The sequence below is a fragment of the Mauremys mutica genome, chromosome 2 (assembly GCF_020497125.1).
Source record: "Mauremys mutica isolate MM-2020 ecotype Southern chromosome 2, ASM2049712v1, whole genome shotgun sequence".
Lineage (NCBI taxonomy): Eukaryota > Metazoa > Chordata > Testudines > Geoemydidae > Mauremys > Mauremys mutica.
In genome coordinates this window covers 5,341,106-5,361,987 of record NC_059073.1, presented here as the reverse complement: position 1 = coordinate 5,361,987, position 20,882 = coordinate 5,341,106, and the positions used below count along the sequence as shown (strand labels likewise).

General features: G+C 47.3%; 2 non-coding genes and 5 pseudogenes across 2 annotated transcripts; 1 reads left to right on the top strand and 6 right to left on the bottom strand.

Moving 5' to 3' along the window:
• Positions 1 to 5,086: 5,086 nt before the first annotated feature.
• LOC123365451 lies at positions 5,087 to 5,205 on the bottom strand. The gene has a single exon (XR_006577590.1). It is a non-coding gene; the product is annotated as a 5S ribosomal RNA (ribosomal RNA).
• A 3,042-nt stretch (positions 5,206 to 8,247) lies between these two features.
• LOC123365497 lies at positions 8,248 to 8,366 on the top strand. Its single transcript, XR_006577631.1, has one exon. It is a non-coding gene; the product is annotated as a 5S ribosomal RNA (ribosomal RNA).
• A 2,985-nt stretch (positions 8,367 to 11,351) lies between these two features.
• Positions 11,352 to 14,179, bottom strand: LOC123362835 (annotated as a pseudogene).
• Positions 14,180 to 14,201: 22 nt separating this feature from the next.
• LOC123362823 lies at positions 14,202 to 16,135 on the bottom strand (annotated as a pseudogene).
• A 105-nt stretch (positions 16,136 to 16,240) lies between these two features.
• Positions 16,241 to 17,648, bottom strand: LOC123365189 (annotated as a pseudogene).
• A 1,099-nt stretch (positions 17,649 to 18,747) lies between these two features.
• LOC123362831 lies at positions 18,748 to 19,940 on the bottom strand (annotated as a pseudogene).
• A 191-nt stretch (positions 19,941 to 20,131) lies between these two features.
• On the bottom strand, positions 20,132 to 20,816 carry LOC123362833 (annotated as a pseudogene).
• Between the last annotated feature and the right edge of the window lie 66 nt (positions 20,817 to 20,882).

The following is a 20,882-nucleotide window of genomic DNA, read 5'->3' as shown; positions in this document are numbered from 1 at the left end:
GGTCATCAAGTGTGGCCACACACCAGCGCTGTGATTGGCCTCCAGGGTATAAGGATGTATCCCAGAATGCCTGTTCAGCCACTCTGCTCATCAGGTCAGACTCTACTTCCCTGGCCTCAGGTGACCCGCCCTTTAAATGCCCGGGAATTTTAAAAATCCCCTTCCTGTTTGCTCAGCCAGGTATGGAATGCAATCAGTGAATCTTTACAGGTGACCATGCCTCCACGTGGCAAACGAGCCCCAGCATGGAGCAATGGCGAGCTGATGGACCTCATCAGTGTTTGGGGGGAGGAATCTGTGCAGGCACAGCTGCGCTCTAGCCGTAAGAATTATGATACCTTTGCCCAGGTATCGAGAGCCATGATGGAAAGGGGCCATGAGCGTGACGCGGTGCAGTGCAGGGTAAAAGTAAAGGAGCTGCGGAGTGCCTATTGCAAAGCACGCGAGGGAAACCGCAGATCCGGCAGTGCCCCCACGACCTGCCGCTTTTACAAGGAGCTGGATGCGATTTATGGGGGTGACCCCTCTGTAAATCCAAGGACCACGATGGACAGTTCAGAGCCGGTAGAGGAGGGGGAGGGGGAGGCAGACAGTGAGGCTACTGTGGTGGGGGAAGCCAGCCCGGAGGAGGCATGCAGTCAGGAGCTCTTCTCAAGCCAGGAGGAAGCTAGCCAGTCGCAGCCCCTGGAACTTGGTGCAGAAGAATCACAGGAGCAGGTCCCAGGTAAGCAGCTTTTATTGCAATGCAAAGGTTTGGGGAGATTCGGGGGGATGGTATGGCTGCATGCCTGCATGCCTAGACATGGAATATCCCATTGATGTGGTCTATCACGTCGCAGTAATCTGCCTCTGTAATCTCTTCAAAAGTTTCTGCAAGAGCATAGGCAATTCGCGTGATCAAGTTTAAAGGGAGAGCCATTGTGGTCCCTGTCCCATTCAGGCTAACGCGTCCGCGCCACTGTTCCAGGACGGGTGGGGGAACCATGCTTGCACAGAGGCACGCTGCATAAGGACCCGGGCGGAATCCGCATTGTTGTAGGAGACCCTCCCTTGCTTCTTTGGTAACCCGCAGAAGGGAGATATCTTCCAGTATTAACTCCTGTGGGAAATGGAGGGAGTGTTTCAGTGCTGGTTTCCCCAACTGCATAGCGCGGCAGGCAGGAACCCCAGGAACCCCAGGGTTAACAAAGCCCCGAAACAGGCAGTCTAGCCATGAAGCAAGAAGCACCCTGCTCGAGCAGACCGTGGAAGGAAAGCCCAGGGTTAATTCCTGAGGGAGATGGAGGTGCTGCGTTTAAGAAAGCACCCCCCCTGCTCGAGCAGACCGCGGAAGGAAAGCCCAGGGTTAATTCCTGAGGGAGATGGAGGTGCTGCGTTTAAGAAAGCACCCCCCCTGCTCGAGCAGACCGCGGAAGGAAACCCCAGGGTTAATTCCTGAGGGAGATGGAGGTGCTGCGTTTAAGAAAGCACCCCCCCTGCTCGAGCACACCGCGGAAGGAAACCCCAGGGTTAATTTCCATTACCATTTCTGGGAGGCTGTGAATTCTCGAGTAGTTGCTGAAATGTGTGAGGAATGCTTGTGAGACTTTAAAATAACTTCAGATTATACACAATGGAAACTCTCTTAAAATGTATCATTTGCTGTTTTTTTACAGTGACCTTGAGTAGTCCTGGGCCAGTCTTATCAGTGACTGAAAGAAAGCTGCAAAACCTGAGGAGGAAACCGAACAAGAGCAAAGAAGAACTGGTGAAGGCAGTTATGAACCAGTGTGCAACAGAGAATAAAAATGCGCAGGAATGAAGAGAAAAGATGCATCACTGGAGGCAAACAGAAAGCAGGAGAAAGGCGTTGACGCTGAAGAAAACCACGAGGCAGCTTATAAACCTCATTGCGCGCCAAACAGACTGTATGCAGTCAATGGTAGCAATGCAGGCAGAGCACTACCGTGCCAAACCCCCACCCTCCCAAACCTCTTTCCCCTATGCACCAATGTCAGCTCCAAGTCCCGTTCCCCAGCATCCAGGTTCTTACCTACACCATCACCAGCTGCCCCCGACACCTGTACGGTCACCTATGAGCCCAGAGAACTACGACCCTTACCCTCTGCACTCAACCCCCATCACCATGCAACAGTACAATCCTGAGGTGCACAGCACTCCTGGCAGTACATATGAGAAACTATGAATGTACAGTTCAACAACCAACCCCCCTGCCCGTGTACTTCATTTTTTTTAAATAAATGATTTCTTTGATTATGAATCAGTTTTTATTATTGCATAAACTGAAAGATAACAAACCCCAATGAAAACACAGGTAACAAACATCAAGGAAAACACAGGCACTGAAAAGCACTGTAACCAGTGCACGTCACTCCTGGTCAAGGCAAAAAAACATTACTGTTGGCTTTCAGCCTCAAATTTCTCCCTCAAGGCATCCCTAATCCTTGTTGCCCTGTGGTGGGCGTCTCTAGTAGCCCTGCTGTCTGGCTGTGCAAATTCAGCCTCCAGGACTTGCACCTCGTTGGTCCATGCCTGGCTGAATGCTTCACCCTTCCCTTCACAAATATTATGGAGGGTACAGCACGCGGATAGAACCGCGGGGATGCTGCTTTCCCCCAAGTCTAGCTTCCCATAGAGACATCTCCAGCGAGCTTTTAAACGGCCAAAAGCACACTCCACAGTCATTCGGCATCGGCTCAGCCTGTAGTTGAAACGGTCCTGGCTCCTGTTCAGCTTCCCTGTATATGGTTTCATGAGCCAAGGCATTAATGGGTAAGCGGGGTCCCCAAGGATCACAATGGGCATTTCAACGTCCCTTACTGTGATCTTTCGGTCTGGGAAAAATGACCTTCCTGCATCTTCCTGAACAGGCCACTGTTCCGAAAGATGCGTGCATCATGCACTTTTCCAGGCCAGCCTGTGTAAATATCAATGAAACGCCCACGGTGATCCACAAGCGCCTGGAGAACCATAGAGAAATACCCCTTGCGATTAATGTACTCGTAGGCTAGGTGGGGTGGTGCCAGAATAGGAATATGCGTCCCATCTATTGCCCCTCCACAGTTAGGGAAACCCATTTCTGAAAAGCCATCCACAATGTCCTGCACGTTCCCCACAGTCACGGTTCTCCTCAGCAGGATGCGATTAATGGCCCTGCAAACTTGCATCAACACGATTCCAACGGTCGACTTTCCCACCCCAAACTGGTTCCCGACCGACCGGTAGCTGTCTGGAGTTGCCAGCTTCCACATTGCAATAGCCACCCGCTTTTCCACCGTCAGGGCAGCTCTCAATCTTGTGTCCTTGCGCCGCAGGGTGGGGGCGAGCTCAGCACACAGTCCCATGAAAGTGACTTTTCTCATACGAAAGTTCTGCAGCCACTGCTCGTCATCCCAGACTTCCATGACAATGTGATCCCACCACTCACTGCTTGTCTCACGAGCCCAAAAGCGGCGTTCCACGGTGCTGAGCATTTCCGTTACCGCCACAAGCAATTTCATGTCACCCGCTTTAGGAAAATCCATATCATCATCGGAATCCTCACTGTCACTTTGGAGCTGAAGGAGTAGCTCAACTGCCAAACGTGATGTGCTGGCGACAGTCAGCAGCAAATTCCTCAGCAGCTCAGGCTCCATTTCACAGCGTGCTGAACTCACAATGGCAAGAAACGTGGACGGCGAAACTGAGATTGCTGGGAAGTGAAGCGATGCACCACGGGGCGTTGGAACAGGAAGCGGAATGACCCACACACTTCCTTCCCCTTCCCACAATACTGAGCGCCAAAACGGCGCCAAAACGGGATGAGGTGCTCTGTGGGATAGCTGCCCACAATGCACCTCTCAGTACAGCGCTGGAAATGCTGCCAATGTGGCCACACTGCAGCGCTGGTAGCTGTCAGTGTGGCCACACTGCAGCGCTGGCCCTGCACAGCTGGATGACCAGCGCTGCAAACTACCAGCGCTGCAAACCGTAAGTGTAGCCATACCCTCAGTCACACCTCATTCAATCAATAGGGCAATTGATTACAGAGTGGGGGGAAGATCTTATTCTACTTCTAGCAAAAAGGCACATGCTTCTTTTACTTTAACTATATCATCCTTAGGGGCTATAACATTTGATACAAAGTTTTCTACCAATTTTCTATAAAGGGATCTAATACAAAGTTGTATGAAAATAGAGAGGCCCAATGCCAAGTCATATGAAATACAAAATAACATCATGCAAGATGCAATGTCATAAAGATACTTAATACAGAAAGATACTTAATTCAAAATAACACAATGCAACGTCATAAAGATTTATAGAGATAGTTAATACAGAGATTTCACTAAACACCGTGGGTCTTCGGGGCACTTCGGCGGCGGGTCCCGGAACGGAAGGACCCCCCCACCGAATTACCGCCGAAGACCCGGCTGCACTCCGGCGGCGGGTCCCGCTTCGGCGGTAATTCGGCGGCGGGGGGATCCTTCTGTCCCGGAGAGGAAGGACCCCCCGCCAGCGAAGACCGGGAGCGAAGAAGCTCCGGGGGCCCGGGCCCCGCCAGAGTTTTCTGGGGCCCCCGGAGCGAGTGAAGGACCCTGCTCCATGGGCCCCGAAAAACTCTCGAGGGGGCCCCTGCTGGGCCCGGGGCAAATTGCCCCACTTGCCCCCCGCCCTTCCGGGCGGCCCTGCCAGCTGCCAAGGAGGCACGCTGCCAAAGGGCTTCCCTAAAGCAGCCACCCCCAAAGGCCCGGGCTGCGCTTTGCGGCTTTCCTTTCGCCCAGCCTCCCGCTCCCGGCGGCGGAGCCGAAGCGGCTGGCAGGGAGCGTTAGCGCAGACGGGCCTCGGGGCGCCTGCCGCCGCTTCGGCCACCTGCCCTCCCAGCCACGCCTGCTGCCAATGGGGCAAGACGTCCGGCTGGTTTCAAAGAAGAAAACCCGACCCCGCGCCCTGGGTCCGGGTGCCCAAAGGCCAAGCCCTCCGCCTCGGGCGCGGTGGGTGAGGCGGCTACGGCCTGGGAGACCTTAGCGGAAGCAAGCCAGGGCGAGGCGTCAAAAGCGTGTGGCCGAGGGAGAGCTGCAGCCGGGCAGCGTGAGGGAGCGTCAAAAGCCTACAGCACCCAGTATTCCCAGGAGGTCTCCCATCCAAGTACTAACCAGGCCCGCCCCTGCTTAGCTTCCGAGATCAGACGAGATCGGGCGTGTTCAGGGTGGTATGGCCGTAGACGTTGCTGTCTGTCGCTTTGCCTGCCTTTAAACAAGGCCGGCCGACGAGCCCTGCTTCTCCACCCATATCCAGTCCCGGCCCCTCCGGCACGGCCCAGCCTCGCCCCAGCCAGCACAGCCACGCGCCACCAGCCTCACACCCCTGCCCCCCCCCCCACCAACACTCCCGCCCTAGGGTGACCAGACGTCCCGATTTTATCGGGACTGTCCCGATATTTGCTTGTTTGTCCCGCGTCCCGGCCAACGTTAGGTCGGGACACTGGACAAACAAGCAAAGGCTCCGGAGCCCGAAGGGCTCGCGCCCTTCCCCGCCCCGACTCCGCCCCCTCACTGCCCCATTGTCTCCCTCCCCCAATCCCCGCCTCTTTCCAAGCACGCCGTGCCCAGGAGACTCAGGGGAGCGCGGGGCCGGGGTGAGTGTGAGTCTGGCCTGGCCCCGAGCAGGCAGGACTCGGGCGCGGTACCTGGAGGGAGAGTAGGGGGGCGGCCCGTGGGGCTAGGTGGCGGCTGTTCTCCCCACCTGGGCAGGGGACTCGGGAGCAGCCGCTGCTGCTGCAGCTCCCACTGCTGCGGGGGGAGGAAGTGGCCAAGCACGTGGCGCTCGGCGGCTGCGGCTTTGGTGCCCAGGCCCGAACCCCCGAGCCCGGGCCTGCTGCGGGGCAGCGCGCACACTGCGCTCAGCCCCTGGCCAGTCGCGTCTGGGCTGGCTGCCCAGCTGGTGCAATCCCGCGGCGGAGGCAGCGGCAGCCCAGCCCCGTTCGTTCCCCTGCAGGACCCGAGCGGGATGCGGGGGGCTGGGGCCTGCTGCCCCCACTGCGAGGCCGCCCGCAGGATTGCACCAGCTGGGCAGCCAGCCCAGCCGCGAGTGGCCAGGGGCTGGGTATGCGCAGCGTGCGCACTGGGTCCCCGCAGCAGGCCCGGGCTCGGGGGTTCGTGGGCGCCAGAGCCGCAGCTGCCGAGCTTGGCCAGCGGCCGCTTCCTCCTCCCGCAGCAGTGGGAGCTGCAGCAGCGGCTGCTCCCAAGTCCTGCTGCCCAGGTGGGGAAAACAGCCGCTCCCTGGCCCCGCAGGCCACCCCATACTCTCCCTCCAGATACCGCGCCTGAGTCCTGCCTGCTCGGGGCCAGGCTGGACTCACACTCACCCCGGCCCCGTGCTCCCCTGAGTCTCCCGGGCCTCCCTCCAGCGCTTGCGGAGGGACGAGGAATCGGGGGTGGGGGATTTTTTTTTTTTTTTGCTCTGCCGCCATTTTTTCCCCCTCTGCCCCCGCCCCGCCCCCCCCGCGTCCCGATATTTGACCTGGGTGATCTGGTCACCCTATCCCGCCCCGACCCACCAGCCGCAGACATGAAGAACAGATGTCTGTGGTGTTACACTTTGTTGAATGCAACGGTGAAGATGGTGTCAATATTTGTGAAGCGTTTGTTGGTTTTCTTAATGTTCATGATACAACTGGTGAGGGCTTATTGGAAGCGTTTCTTGAAAAGGCAAACAACTTAGGAATAGACATTGCTGACATGAGAGGCCAAGCTTATGATAATGGCGCAAATACGAGAGGAAAGAATAAAGGAGTTCAAGCCCGCATGCTAGAAATAAATGACGGTGCCTTGTATGTACCATGTGGAGCTCACACTTGGAATCTTGTGATCTCAGACGCGGCAAAGTCATCGAAATATGCCGTTGACTTTTTCGGTCTGATTAACAGAATATACGTTATCTTTTCTTCATCACCTTCACATTGGGATATACTTCAAGAACATATGCCAATATCTGTTAAAGGGTTATCGGACACTCGTTGGGAGTCGAGAATTGATGATGTGAAGCCATTGCGTTATCACCTTGAAGAATTGTGCAATACTTTGTCATCTTTGCGAGAATATGCGCTCGAAAAGAAAGATGGCAATACAGCAACAGAAGCCGGTGCGCTTTTAGACCATGTTACTACGTGGCCTTTTGTTCTGACTGTGTACACGTGGCACGGTATACTATTTCACGTCAATAAAACCAGCAAGTTAATTCAGTCACCAGATGTGTCAATTGACGTACTGCAGGCAGGATATAACTCTGTGGTCACAAATGCACGTGAAATAGCAGAGCATATGGGTATTGAGCAGGTGTTTCCAGAAACCAGGGTGCGACGTAAGAAGAGAATGTGTGATTACGAATGTGCTGATGATTCAGGTCGTCTTTCTGCCGAAGAAAAATTCAAATCGCAGTTCTTTCTTGTTCTCACCGATCAGGCCATATCTTCTGTTTCGTCGCGATTTGACCAACTCGTGGAGTGGTATAAGTTGTTTGGATTTCTGTACAACGCTAACAGCCTGAAGCAGTGTCACAGAGAAAATGAACTGGAGAATCACAGCAAAAATTTTGAAAGAAAAATGGGAGACATTGATGCCAACGAGCTCATAATGGAATTGAATCATTTTATTTATGTCATCGAGAAAGAGAGAGGACTTGTCACGGCAAACAATTTTTTACCGTACATATACAAGAACAGCCTTCAGGAGATATATCCGAATCTTTGCATTTGCATCAGAATTCTTCTGACCACACCAGTTACTGTCGCCGGTGCTGAAAGGAGCTTCAGCAGAGTGAAAGTGATCGAGAATATCCTGTGCTCAACCATGACAGATGACAGCCTTTCTGCGCTTGCAGTTATCTCAGTGGAGAACAAGCTTGCCAGATGTCTGGACTATGACGCATTGATTAACCAATTTGCGGAGAAGAAGGCTGGAAAGAAGCGCTTTGCGTAAATACGGAATACATGTAGACTGTAGGCCTACGTCTACATAATATGAAGCCTGTATATTGTCTAAAATAAATAGCGCATTGCAGTGTCTGCATTGTAAGGGGCCCCGGACATCTGTTCGGAGGGGGCCACGTCCTTTGTTGCTACGGCCCTGGGTGTGAGGCTGGTGGCGCGTGGCTGTGCTGGCTGGGGTGGGGTGGGGCCGTGCCGGAGGGGCCGTGCCTGGATATTGGTGAAGAAGCAGGGCTCGTCGGCCAGCTTCTTTAAAGGCAGGCAAAGCGGGAGGCAGCAACGTCTACGGCCATACCACCCTGAACACGCCCGATCTCGTCTGATCTCAGAAGCTAAGCAGGGGCGGGCCTGGTTAGTACTTGGATGGGAGACCTCCTGGGAATACTGGGTGCTGTAGGCTTTTGACGCTCCCTCACGCTGCCCGGCTGCAGCTCTCCCTCGGACACACGCTTTTGACGCCTCGCCCTGGCTTGCTTCCGCTAAGGTCTCCCAGGCCGTAGCCGCCTCGCCCACCGCGCCCGAGGGGGAGGGCTTGGCCTTTGGGCACCCGGACCCATGGCGCGGGGTTGGGTTTTCTTCTTTGAAACCAGCCGGACGTCTTGCCCCGTTGGCAGCAGGCGTGGCTGGGAGGGCAGGTGGCCGAAGCGGCGGCAGGCGCCCCGAGGCCTGTCTGCGCTAACGCTCCCTGCCAGCCGCTTCGGCTCCGCCGCCGGGAGCGGGAGGCTGGGCGAAAGGAAAGCCGCAAAGCGCAGCCCGGGCCTTTGGGGGTGGCTGCTTTAGGGAAGCCCTTTGGCAGCGTGCCTCCTTGGCAGCTGGCAGGGCCGCCCGGGGGCGGGGGCAAGTGGGGCAATTTGCCCCGGGCCCACCAGGGGCCCCCTCGAGAGTTTTTCGGGGCCCCTGGAGTGGGGTCCTTCACTCGCTCCGGGGGCCCCAGAAAACTCTGGCGGGGTCCGGGCCCCCAGAGCTTCTTCGCTCCCGGTCTTCGCTGGCGGGGGGTCCTTCCTCTCCGGGACAGAAGAACCCCCCCGCCGCCGAATTACCGCCGAAGCGGGACCTGCCGCCGGAGTGCAGCCGGGTCTTCGGCGGTAATTCAGCTGGGGGGTGGGGGGGTCCTTCCGTTCTGGGACCCGCCGCCGAAGTGCCCCGAAGACCCGCGGTGGGGGCTGCACTTCGGCGGCAGGTCTCGCTTCGGCGGTAATTCGGCGGCGGGGGGTCCCTGCCGTGGGTCTTTGGGGCACTTCGGCGGCGGGTCCCAGAACGGAAGGACCGCCCCGCCGCCGACTTACCACCGAAGTGGGGGGCCCCCGCCGCCCAAGACCCCGGGCCCCCGGAATCCTCTGGGTGGCCCTGGTCACGTGCAACAATGTCACATACTTGCCTATCTGATATTATAGACGGCCAATCTCCTGGATCATCAGTCAGTGGTTCAGATTCAGATACTTCTTTCCCGGCAGCAGCTGGAATATCTGTCACAGTTTGTTTGGTAGAACAACTGGCTTCACCTTCGACCTCACTTGAAGCACTTCTGGATACTTCTGGATACGATTAGTCGCTGCTAGCACTGTCCGTTTCATGTGCCTGTACCTGTACGTTGGATTGCAGCACAAAATACGTTGACAACTTTGGAATTTTCTCAAGTTCCTTCTCGGCATCTCCCATCTAAATTAGCTACACCTTGACCCGACTTGTTAACTGTTTTTAGTTATTTTGCTTACTTTTATGACCCTCATGGGGTAAGCTGGTGACGGTGGTATATAGGCGGGATTGGCAAAAGACGGTGAGGTGGATCGTGGATTATCGATTATAGAACAGGCTCCTCTAGGGGGGTTTGAGGTACCGCCAGGTCCTTAGAGTTTTAAGCGTTTTGCTCGTAGTTCTCTGGCGGATATTTTTGTGCATTAAATATCTAAATTTAGGGCCAAGCATAGTGGGGTATCTAATCCCAGTTTGTGTCTTAGCGATCGTGGGTTCAAATGATTCTATTGCATTAAGGTTATTTTCATACTGGGGTAATGTATACTTTTACGTATGACAGTTGAGTGGAGGGTTTACCTTAATTTTTTAGATTATAATTTTAGTCACATTTTACGCCGATTTTCTGTTAATTTGAGTTTCTTGTATAACCGCGGTGGCTGGCACAAGATTGACCAACTCTGTTTGCTGTAACTAAGTCAAGCTTATGCTTATTGCTTAATTTTTATCACTGCTGAGATACCCTTGGGGGTGTGGCAAAGCTAGGTGTTTTGGGCTGTCATGGTGTGCCTGATACCTGCTCCTTTTGTCTGATATGACTGTTAGGGCATTTTCACTGGTGTGCTGAGACTTGCATGTGTAAGTTTAGCAAGAAATAACAGTAAGGCTAGGACCAAATCTTTGTGTTTTGGGGGTATGTTGATTACCCATCTTGGCAACTTCAGTGCCATGCTTTGCAATAAGCTACAATAACTATGTTATATATATATATATATATATATAGTGGTTTTTATTAGAATTGTTTAGTTTAGTAGGTATCTTGTTTTGCAACAGTACCTTATAGCTAGCATTTGTGTCAGTTTAGTTGCTCTCGGATTTAGGGGTTTGACGAGAAGTGGCTATTCGGGCTAGGTGTTAGTTTTGACGGGGGTAGGGGGGTTTAGCTAAAATAAAATGTATCTAGTTAACGAATGGTTTGAGATTACTGTCGTGAGTTTTTGTAAAAATATATGTCTTACAAGCATTAACTTAATAATACCATATCAATTTTGCTAGACCAATCAGTTTGAACGTAAGTCCAGTTTCATTAAGTTGGCAGGTATCAGTTATGTGGGCCTGAGAACAGAAAGAGAAAAAGAGAACTACTATATGCATTTAAGAACACGGTATGCCAGGTTATAAATCCAATGTATAGAACACATTAACCAGAGGCCTTTTAAAGAGAAACGAATGAACTTTAATAATGTTATGTGCCTGAAAAAACAACCAGAGGCCAGAATAGATCAGTTATGTACGCCATCATTAAATGGGCCTGAAACTGGTAATATTGTATCTTACTAACAAGGGTTGCTTATTTCTCATGATTAGCTAGATTAAAAAATAACCAAATACTGGACCAGATTCATGGTGTAAAACAATTATATAAGCTTATGTCCTTAAACCATTAACTTAACAACACCTAAATAATATCCATGTCTTAAGTAGAATATTATGTATTAGTCAAACTTGTTAAGTCCTTAAAGAGATCAAGCAGTAATATTACTAGTGATATGCTAGGGGGAAAAAAATGAATGCACGATAATACATAGCAGGGTAATAATAGACATCTCTCTGCGGGGCACGGGAGAATAAAATGGGCAACTTTTGGCGTTGCCAAAAGGTAGTTTAATAAAGATTCCGGTTTTGGGGACCGGGGATGAAGGCTTGGATCCTTCTCTTTTGATTACTTTAGGAAGATTGTAGTCTTCAGTCTTTGGTTTACAAGACCAATGCTTTGTAGATTAAGCTACTAGAGTATTTTTGGTTTAGTATTTTGTTTTCAATTAGTCCTATGAGGGGTATAAGTGTTAGAAGGATTGTGAAGTATAGGATAGAGGCTGCTTGGCCGATAGTGATAAACGGGTCTTTGACCGGTTGTCCTCCGATTCATGTAAGTACTAGTAGGTCAGCTGTTAAGCATCAGAATAGGGCTTGGGTCAGTGGTCGGAATGAAGCTGTACGTTGTTTTGATGTGTGTAAGGTTGGCACTATAAATAGTACAAGGATAGAGGCTAGAAGGGCAAGTACGCCTCCTAGTTTGTTTGGGATGGATCGAAGGATTGCGTAGGCGAAGAGGAAGTATCATTCTGGTTTGATGTGGGGGGGAGTGGATAGGGGGTTAGCTGGTGTGAAGTTGTCTGGGTCGCCTAGAAGGTTTGGGGAGAATAATGCTAGGATTAGTAGAAGGGTGAGCATTAAGATGAGGCCTAGTAAGTCTTTGTATGAGAAGAAGGGGTGGAAGGGGATTTTGTCAGAGTTCGAGTTTAATCTTGTTGGGTTATTGGATCCGGTTTCGTGGAGGAAGAGTAAATGTACAGCTGCTAAACCGGCAATGGCGAAGGGGAGTAGAAAATGAAAGGTGAAGAATCGAGTTAGGGTGGCATTGTCTACTGAGAACCCTCCTCAAATTCATTGTACAAGGGTATTGCCAATGTAGGGGGTGGCTGAGAGTAGATTGGTGATGACAGTGGCGCCCCAGAATTATATTTGGCCTCATGGTAGGACGTAGCCTACGAATGCAGTGGCTATAGTTAGGAATAGTAGGATGATTCCTGTGTTTCAGGTTTCTTTTATCAGAGGGGTAACCGTGTTAGTCTGGTTCTGTAGAAGCAGCAAAGAATCCTGTGGCACCTTATAGACTAACAGACGTTTTGAAGCATGAGCTTTCGTGGGTGAATACCCACTTCTTCAGATGCACTTCTTGCATCTGAAGAAGTGGGTATTCACCCACAAAAGCTCATGCTGCAAAACGTCTGTTAGTCTATAAGGTGCCACAGGATTCTTCAGGTTTCTTTGTATAAGTATGAGCCATAGTAAAGTCCTCGACCAATGTGAAGGTAAATGCATATGTCATAAACAGATAGTTAAGGGTTAAGGTCTCTTTTACCTGTAAAGGGTTAACATGCAGTACCTGATGACCACCTGAGCAGAGGACCAATCAGAGACAGATTAATTTCAAATCTCTGTGGAGGGAAGCCTTTGTCTGTGTTCTTTGTTAGAGAGCTCTCTTTGGATCTAAGAGAGGACAATCATGTCTCCAAGTTCTCCTGGAGTAGTTTCTACTATTTAATAGTGAGTATTAATTAGAAAGGCGGATTAGTCTTTTGAGTTGCTTTCTATATTTGCAATTGTGTGTTTGCTAAAGGAAATTCTTTATTCCTGTTTGCTGTTACTTTGCTTTCACTGAGAAAGAAAGGGGGAGGGGGGATTCTCTCCAGAGATTGATAAGTTTAGACCCTGTATTGTTCCAATTTGGTTACAGAGACAGTGACTTTTCTTTTTATTCTTTAATAAATTCTTTTCTATTAAGGACTTGGTTGATCTTTCTTTGGGTGGATTCTCAGGGAAAGGGGAGGGGGAGGTATCTCTCTGTAGTTAAATCCCGGTGTCTCTCCTAGGAAAAGGGAGGGGGGAGGAAGCAGGGGGGAATGGTTTATTTCTCCTGGGTGTAAGAACTCCATGGATTTGGGGCTCTTGGAATCCCCTAGGATTTTGGGGAAGGACTGTGTCTCAATCCACATTTCCTGATTGAGTGGTGGCAGCTTTTACTAGATCTAAACTAGGATTTTAGTTTAGAGGGAAACCAGTGCAGGTCCCCACATTGGAACCCAACAGCTCCAAATGGGGGTGAGACCTATGACAGCATATGAAGAAGATGGAGGCCCCGTTGGCATGTATATTGTGGATAAGTCATCCGTATTGTACGTCTCGGGTGATATGGGCTACTGATGAGAATGCTAGTGAGATGTCTGGTGAGTAGTGTATTGCTAGGAAGATTCCGGTAGTGATCTGTAGGATTAGGCAGGTGCCTAATAGTGATCCAAAGTTTCATAAAGCGGAGATATTAGAAGGGGTTGGGAGGTCGATGAATGAGTTGTTGATAATTTTTACTATTGGGTGAGTTTTTCGTAGATTTGTGGTCATTAATGTTTTTGTAGTTGAATACAACGGTGGTTTTTCAAATCATGGGTCTTGGTTAAAGTCCAGGCAAGAACTATGATGTATTTTATGTTTTTATTTGGGTTTTGTTTTGTTTTTTTGAATGGTGGGTGTTTCTTGTAATCCTTCTCCTTATTATGGTGTGGTTAGTTTAATTTTTGGTGCGCTTTCTGGGTGTGGGGTGTTGGTTGGTATAGGAGGGTCTTTTGTTTCTTTAGTTTTGTTTTTAATTTATTTAGGGGGGATATTAGTTATTTTTGCGTACTCATCTGCGCTGATAGCGGAGCCTTTTCCTGTGGGTTGAGTAAGTTTGGAAGGGGTATTTTATGGATTATATTACCTTTTTATTATTGTAGTTTTTATAAAAATGGGCTGTGATTTGTGGAGTATTGAAGGGATTGGTGCTGATACTGTGGATGCTGGTGGGTTATATGCTGTTCGTTTAGATTTTAGTGGGATTTCATGGCTTTATTGTCTTGGCAGTGGGTTGCTTTTGGTTGCTGGTTGGGGGTTATTGTTGACATTATTTGTTGTGTTAGAGTTGGTTCGTGGACTGTCCCGGGGAGTGCTTCGTGCGATTAGGCCATGATAATTAGTAGTATGATTGATAGGATAAATGAAGTTATATAGATTTTGATGAGGCCTTTTTGTGATGAGATTAGTGTAATTGGGGTGATTTGTGATTTGGCCAGGGCCTTGGGGCCAATACTTTCATATCAGGATAAGTCAATTAGGTGGGTGGCAGTGTTTTGGCTGAATTTTAGGTTAACTGTTGGGAATAAACGATGAACTAGAGTGTTAAAGTAGGCTAGTGAGTTGGAGAAGTTGTGGATATTAGAGGGTTTTGTAGATATTTTGTCGGTTATTGAAATTAATTCTAGAGCTAATAGTAGGCCCAGAGCTGTTATCGCGAGTGCTGCAATTTTTATGTATGTTTGTATTGTTGTTGGTGGGGTTTTTAGTGGTATGGTGTTTAGTGAGATGATAAGTCCGGCAATAATGCTGCCTATGGCAAGGCGAGTGATTGAGTTAATGACTGTGGGGTTGTTTTCATTTAGTAGTGTAATGGAAGGATATCGGGGTTGTCCTGTTTGCACGAATGTTATAATTCGTAAGCTATAGATTGTGGTAAATGAGGTTGCGATTAGTGTTAGGAGCAGGGCTCAGGCGTTTAGGTATGATGTGTTTATAACTTCAATAATGGTGTCTTTGGAGTAAAATCCAGTTATGAATGGTATGCCTGTGAGTGCTATATTGCCAATGGTTAGGCATGAGGAGGTGATTGGTAGGGGTTTGTGCAGTCCTCCTATTTTTCGAATGTCTTGTTCATCATTGAGGTTGTGGATGATAGAGCCGGAGCATAAGAATAACATGGCCTTGAAGAAGGTGTGCATAGAAATGTGTAAGAAGGCTAGTTGTGGTTGGTTTAGACCAATAGTTACTATTATAAGGCCAAGTTGGCTTGATGTGGAGAAGGCAATAATTTTTTTAATGTCATTTTGGGTGAGAGTGCAGAATGCTGTAAATAAGGTAGTGGTAGCTCCTAGGCATAGACAGATTGAGAGGGCTAAATTACTGGTAGTTAGGATGGGGTGGATTTGGATGAGTAGGAAGATGCCGGCGACGACTATTGTACTGGAGTGTAGTAATGCTGAGACTGGGGTTGGGCCTTCTATAGCTGCCGGTAGTCAGGGGTGAAGGCCGAATTGAGCTGATTTTCCTGTTGCAGCTAAAATAAGGCCAAGGAGTGGGAGTAGTGGAATTGGGTCTGTGTTGGCAAAGATTTGTTGGAGTTCTCATGTATTTATGTTTATTGCTAATCAAGATATGCTAAGAATTAGTCCAATGTCTCCTGTGTGGTTGTAAAGGATAGCTTGTAGAGCTGATAAGTTTGCTTCTGTCCATCCTCGTCATCATCCAATTAGTAGGAAAGATATAATTCCTACTCCTTCTCAGCCGATGAAGAGTTGGAGTATGTTGTTGGCTGTTACTAGAATTATTATGACTACTAGGAAGGTTAGTAGGTATTTGAAGAATTTTGTGATGTAGGGGTCCGCAGATATATATCAATGGGTAAATTCTAGGATAGATCATGTGACGTATAAGGCAATGGGTACGAATATAATGGAGTACTGGTCGAATTTAAAGCTTATGTTGATGTTGAATGTAAATATGTTCGATCAGTGGAGATTAGTGATGATTGATTCGATGTCTAGATGGATGAAGATGATTAATGGAATTAGGGCAGTGAAGAATGCTGTTTTTACAGTTGTTTTTGTTTTTGTAACTAACCATTCTTTGATAGGGTACGTGGGTATTATTAGGGGTAGTGTTAGTATGAGTAATGTTAGAAGGAGGGTGGAGTTTATTATTAGTGAAGTCATTACTTTTACTTGGAGTTGCGCCAAGGGTTATTGGCTCCTAAAACCAGTGGATTGCTTCTATCCTTTAAAAGTGAGGGAGCCGAGGTGGTTAGTCTCAGACATAGGAGTTAGCAGTTCTTATTGTATAGTACCTCTCTCGGTTTATAAGGAGATTTTAACTCCTATTTTTAGAGTCACAGTCTAATGTTTGTTTTGAAACTATATTAACGGTGCAAGGTGCTTAGGCGCCTTGGATTAATTCTGGTTTTACCATTAGCAGCGCTATTGGTAATATGTGAAGTATTATGAGCAGATGTTCTCGTGTATGGGTTGGGGGAATTGTTTTTGTGTGTGAAGGAGTTTCTCCTCATTGTGTCGTGATTAGTATGTATAGGGTATAGGCGGCGGTTAGTAGGGTTCCTACTATTATTAGGATGGTAGTATTAGGATCAATTGAATAATGAGACAATATTAGTATTTGATCAATTGAATAATGAGACAATAATGGTTAGTTCTCCTATTAGATTGATGGTTGGTGGAAGGGCTATGTTGGTTAGGCTAGCTGAGAATCATCATAGTCCTATTAAGGGTAGTAGTAGTTGTATGTTTCGAGTTAAAAGTAGTGTTCGGCTGTTAGTTCGTTCATAGTTTGTGTTGGCTAGGCAGAAAAGTATTGATGATGTTAAACCGTGGTCAATTATAAGTGTGATAGCCCCAGTGCATGCCCATTCGGTTCGTGTTAGTGTTGCAGCGATAACTAAGCCTATATGACCCACGGATGAGTAAGCAATTAATGATTTTAGGTCTGTTTGGAGTAGGCAGATAAAACCGGTTATGATTACTCCCCATAGCGCTAATATTATGAATGGGTAGGAGAGCATTTTTAATGGTGGGGCTAGTGTTATTGTTATGCGGATAATGCCATATCCTCCTAGTTTAAGTAGTACTGCTGCTAGGATTATTGACCCTGCGATTGGGGCCTCTACGTGTGCTTTAGGTAGTCATAGGTGTAATCCATATAAGGGTATTTTAATTATGAAAGCAGTAAATAGTGCAAGTCATCATATTGTGTGGGTTCATGGGTTTATTGTGTCAGGGTAGGTGGATAGTTGCAGTGTACAAATAGATAGGGTGCCGCTGTAGGTTTGCGTGGTTAAGAGGGCTACTAGTAGTGGCAGAGACCCAATAAGAGTGTAAAATAGGAAGTAGATTCCGGCGTTTAGTCGTTCTATTTGGCCACCTCAACGTGTAATGATTACTAGTGTGGGGAGTAATGTAGATTCGAATGCGATGAAGAATATGATTAGTTCTGTAGTTGAAAAAGCTAGAATTAGTGAGATTTGTAGTAAAATGGTAATGAAGATAAAGGTTCGTTTTCGTGGAGTAGGTTCTATGGTTAGATTGTTTTGGCCGGCTATGATTATTATTGGGGTGAGTCAACATGGTAGGATGAGGAAGGGGGCGGAGATTTGGTCTACTCCTAGGTAGCAGTTGGAGAAAATTATTAATTCTGTGGAAGGTTTGAACCATTGTAGACTTAGAAGGGCGATTCAGAAGCTGTGAGCTAATGCAGTTGGTCAAAGTTGTTTTGATTTACAGAGTATGATTGTCGGTAGTAATAAAATTATTGGAATTGTTATTTTTAACATTGTAGTAGATTTAGGTTTTGTAAGTGGCTTGAGCCGTGAGTCCGTGAGGATGCCACTAGTAATGATAAGCCCATGCCAGCTTCGCAAGCTGAGAAGGTTAATATTAGTATAGGGGCAAGTATAAATGATGAAGTTTCTAGTTGGATAGACCATATTGATAGGGCTATAAATAGGGATAGTATTATTCCTTCAAGACAAAGTAGGGTAGGGATTAGGTGGGCTTGGTGTAATAAAAACCCCAGGGTGCTAATGATAAAGGCGCAGAAAGAGGTAAAATGTATGGATGTGATCATTTGATAGCCGTGAAATTGAATCACGATTAACTAAGTCGAAATTAGTTGTCTTGTGTTAGACTAGTTATCTATTCTGCCCATTCTAACCCCCCTTGAATTCATTTGTAAAGGAGGCCCAGGGTTAGTAATGATATAATAATGAAGGCTCAGGTGAAGGTGTAGGTTGGATGTGGGAGTTGAATGGCTCATGGTAGAGGTAGTAGTAATGCGATTTCTAAGTCAAATAGGAGGAATAAAATTGCTACTAAGAAAGAATCGAATTGAGAATGGTGGACGAGTGGTTTTTAATGGGTCGAAGCCACATTCATATGGGGATAATTTTTCATTATCTGGTTTTGTTAGTGTGAATCAGTAGTTTAGTAATGTTAAAATTGTGGGTAGGGCCAGGTAAAGTATTGTGACTGAAATTATTAGATTCATTACTTTTCTTTAGGGTTAAACTAAAACTTAGTGATTGGAAGTCACTTGTACTATTATACTAGAAAAGTATGAGCCTCATCAATAGATTGATACATATAAGAAGAGTCATACGACGTCTACAAAATGTCTGTATCAAGCAGCTGCTTCAAATCCAAAGTGGTGGGTGGAGGTAAAATGATGTTTAATTTGTCGCAGTAGGGATACAATTAAGAATGTAGATTCAATGATTACGTGTAATCCGTGGAAGCCTGTTGCAACAAAGAATGTAGAACCATATACGCCATCAGCGATTGTGAATGGTGCTTCATAGTATTCTATGGCTTGTAATGCTGTGAAGTATAATCCTAATAAAATTGTGAGACTAAGAGCTTGAATGGTTTGGCTTCGGTTGGCTTCTATTAAGCTGTGGTGGGCTCAGGTGATTGTTACACCTGAGGCTAATAAGACTGCTGTGTTTAGTAAGGGCACTTCAAACGGGTTTAATGGTGTGATTCCTGTTGGGGGTCAACATCCTCCTAGGTCTGGTGTAGGGGCCAGGCTTGAATGGTAAAAAGCTCAGAAGAATCCAATGAAGAAAAATACTTCTGATGTAATGAATAGGATTATGCCGTATCGTAATCCTTTTTGTACTGGAGGGGTGTGATGTCCTTGGAAGGTCCCTTCTCGCACAATATCTCGTCATCATTGGAATATGGTGAGTAGTATAATTGATAAACCTAGGATTATTAGCAATATTGAATTATAGTGAAATCATATGGCGAGGCCGGAAGTTATGAGTAATGCTGCTGCTGCACCTGTTAATGGTCACGGGCTTGGGTCTACTATGTGGTAGGCATGTGTTTGGTGGGCCATTAGATGTTTTCTTGTAGGTAGAGGCATAGAAGCAAGACAAATACGTAAGCTTGATTTATAGCTACCGCTAGCTCCAGGATTGTTAGTAAAAGGAGGATGGCTCCAGTTAGAATAGATAGGGTTGTTATTGTTGGTAATAGGGCTAGTACTGCAGTAGAAGTAAGTTGAATTAATAAGTGTCCGGCTGTCAGATTAGCTGTGAGTCGCACGCCTAGGGCTAAAGGTCAGATAAAGAGGCTGATTGTTTCGATAATAATAAGGACTGGGATAAGTAGAGCTGGAGTCCCTTCTGGTAATAAATGTCCTAGTGATGTTGTTAGTTGATTTCGAAGACCTGTGAGTACTGTCGCGAGTCATATTGGGATGGCTAGTCCTATGTTTATGGAGAGTTGGGTGGTAGGGGTAAATGTGTATGGTAACAGTCCTAATAGATTGGTTATTAAGAGTATGGCTATCAGTGATGTTAGGATAATAGCTCATTTGTGCCCTGTTTTGTTAATGGGCAGTATTAGTTGTTTTGTAAATAAATTGATTGTTCATACCTGTAGAGTTGACAGGCGATTGGTTAGTCATCGGTTGTTTGGGGTTGGGAAAATGATTGATGGTATAAGTAGGGCTAAAATAATTAACGGTATTCCTAGGATTTGTGGGCTTATAAATTGATCAAAGAATGTTAAGTTCATGGTCAGGTTCATGGGTTTGTGTTAGTTGTTTTATTGTTTTTGTTGGTAGGGTTATTTGTGGATAGATAAGATGAGATTTTTGGTTGCAGGATTGTGGTATATGCTAATCATGTGGAGGAGAGAATTAAAAATCATGGGTCGGGGTTTAGTTGCGGCATATCACTAAGGAGGGCGGAGAGTTCTCTTTTTCTAGCTTAAAAGGCTAGCGCTATCCTGTTTAGCTTCTATAGTGGTTAGGAGAGTATTAGTGAAGATCAGCTTTCGAAGTGTTTTAAGGGTACAGATTCTACTACAATTGGCATGAAGCTATGGTTAGCTCCACAGATTTCTGAACATTGTCCATAGAATACTCCTGGGCGTGCTATAATGAAGGTTGACTGGTTTAATCTCCCTGGGACTGCATCTGCTTTTATGCCTAATGATGGAATTGCTCATGAGTGTAAGACGTCTTCGGCTGAGATTAGCATTCGGATTGGGGATTCTATTGGTATTACCACGCGATGGTCTACTTCTAGAAGCCGGAAATGTCCATTTGGAAGGCTTTGGGTTGGAATTATATAGGAGTCAAATTCAAGATTTTTGTAATCAGTATACTCATATGTTCAATATCATTGATGTCCTATGGCTTTAATAGTTAGGTGTGGGTTGTTGATTTCGTCTATTAGGTAAAAAACTCGTAGGGATGGTAGTGCGATGGTGATTAGGACGATAGCTGGCAAGACAGTTCAAATTATTTCCACTTCTTGAGCATTTATAGTGTTGGTGTATGTTAGTTTAGTTGTTATTATTCGGCTGGTGATATAGAGTACCAGGGTGCTAATTAAGAATACAATTATTAGGGTGTGATCATGAAAGTGGTGGAGTTCTTCTATGATGGGTGATATTGCGTCTTGAAATCCTAATTGAAATGGATGTGCCATTAAGTCGTAAAGGGCTTAAACCTATAATTTAACCTTGACAAGGTTAAGTAATGTGTTTTACTAACG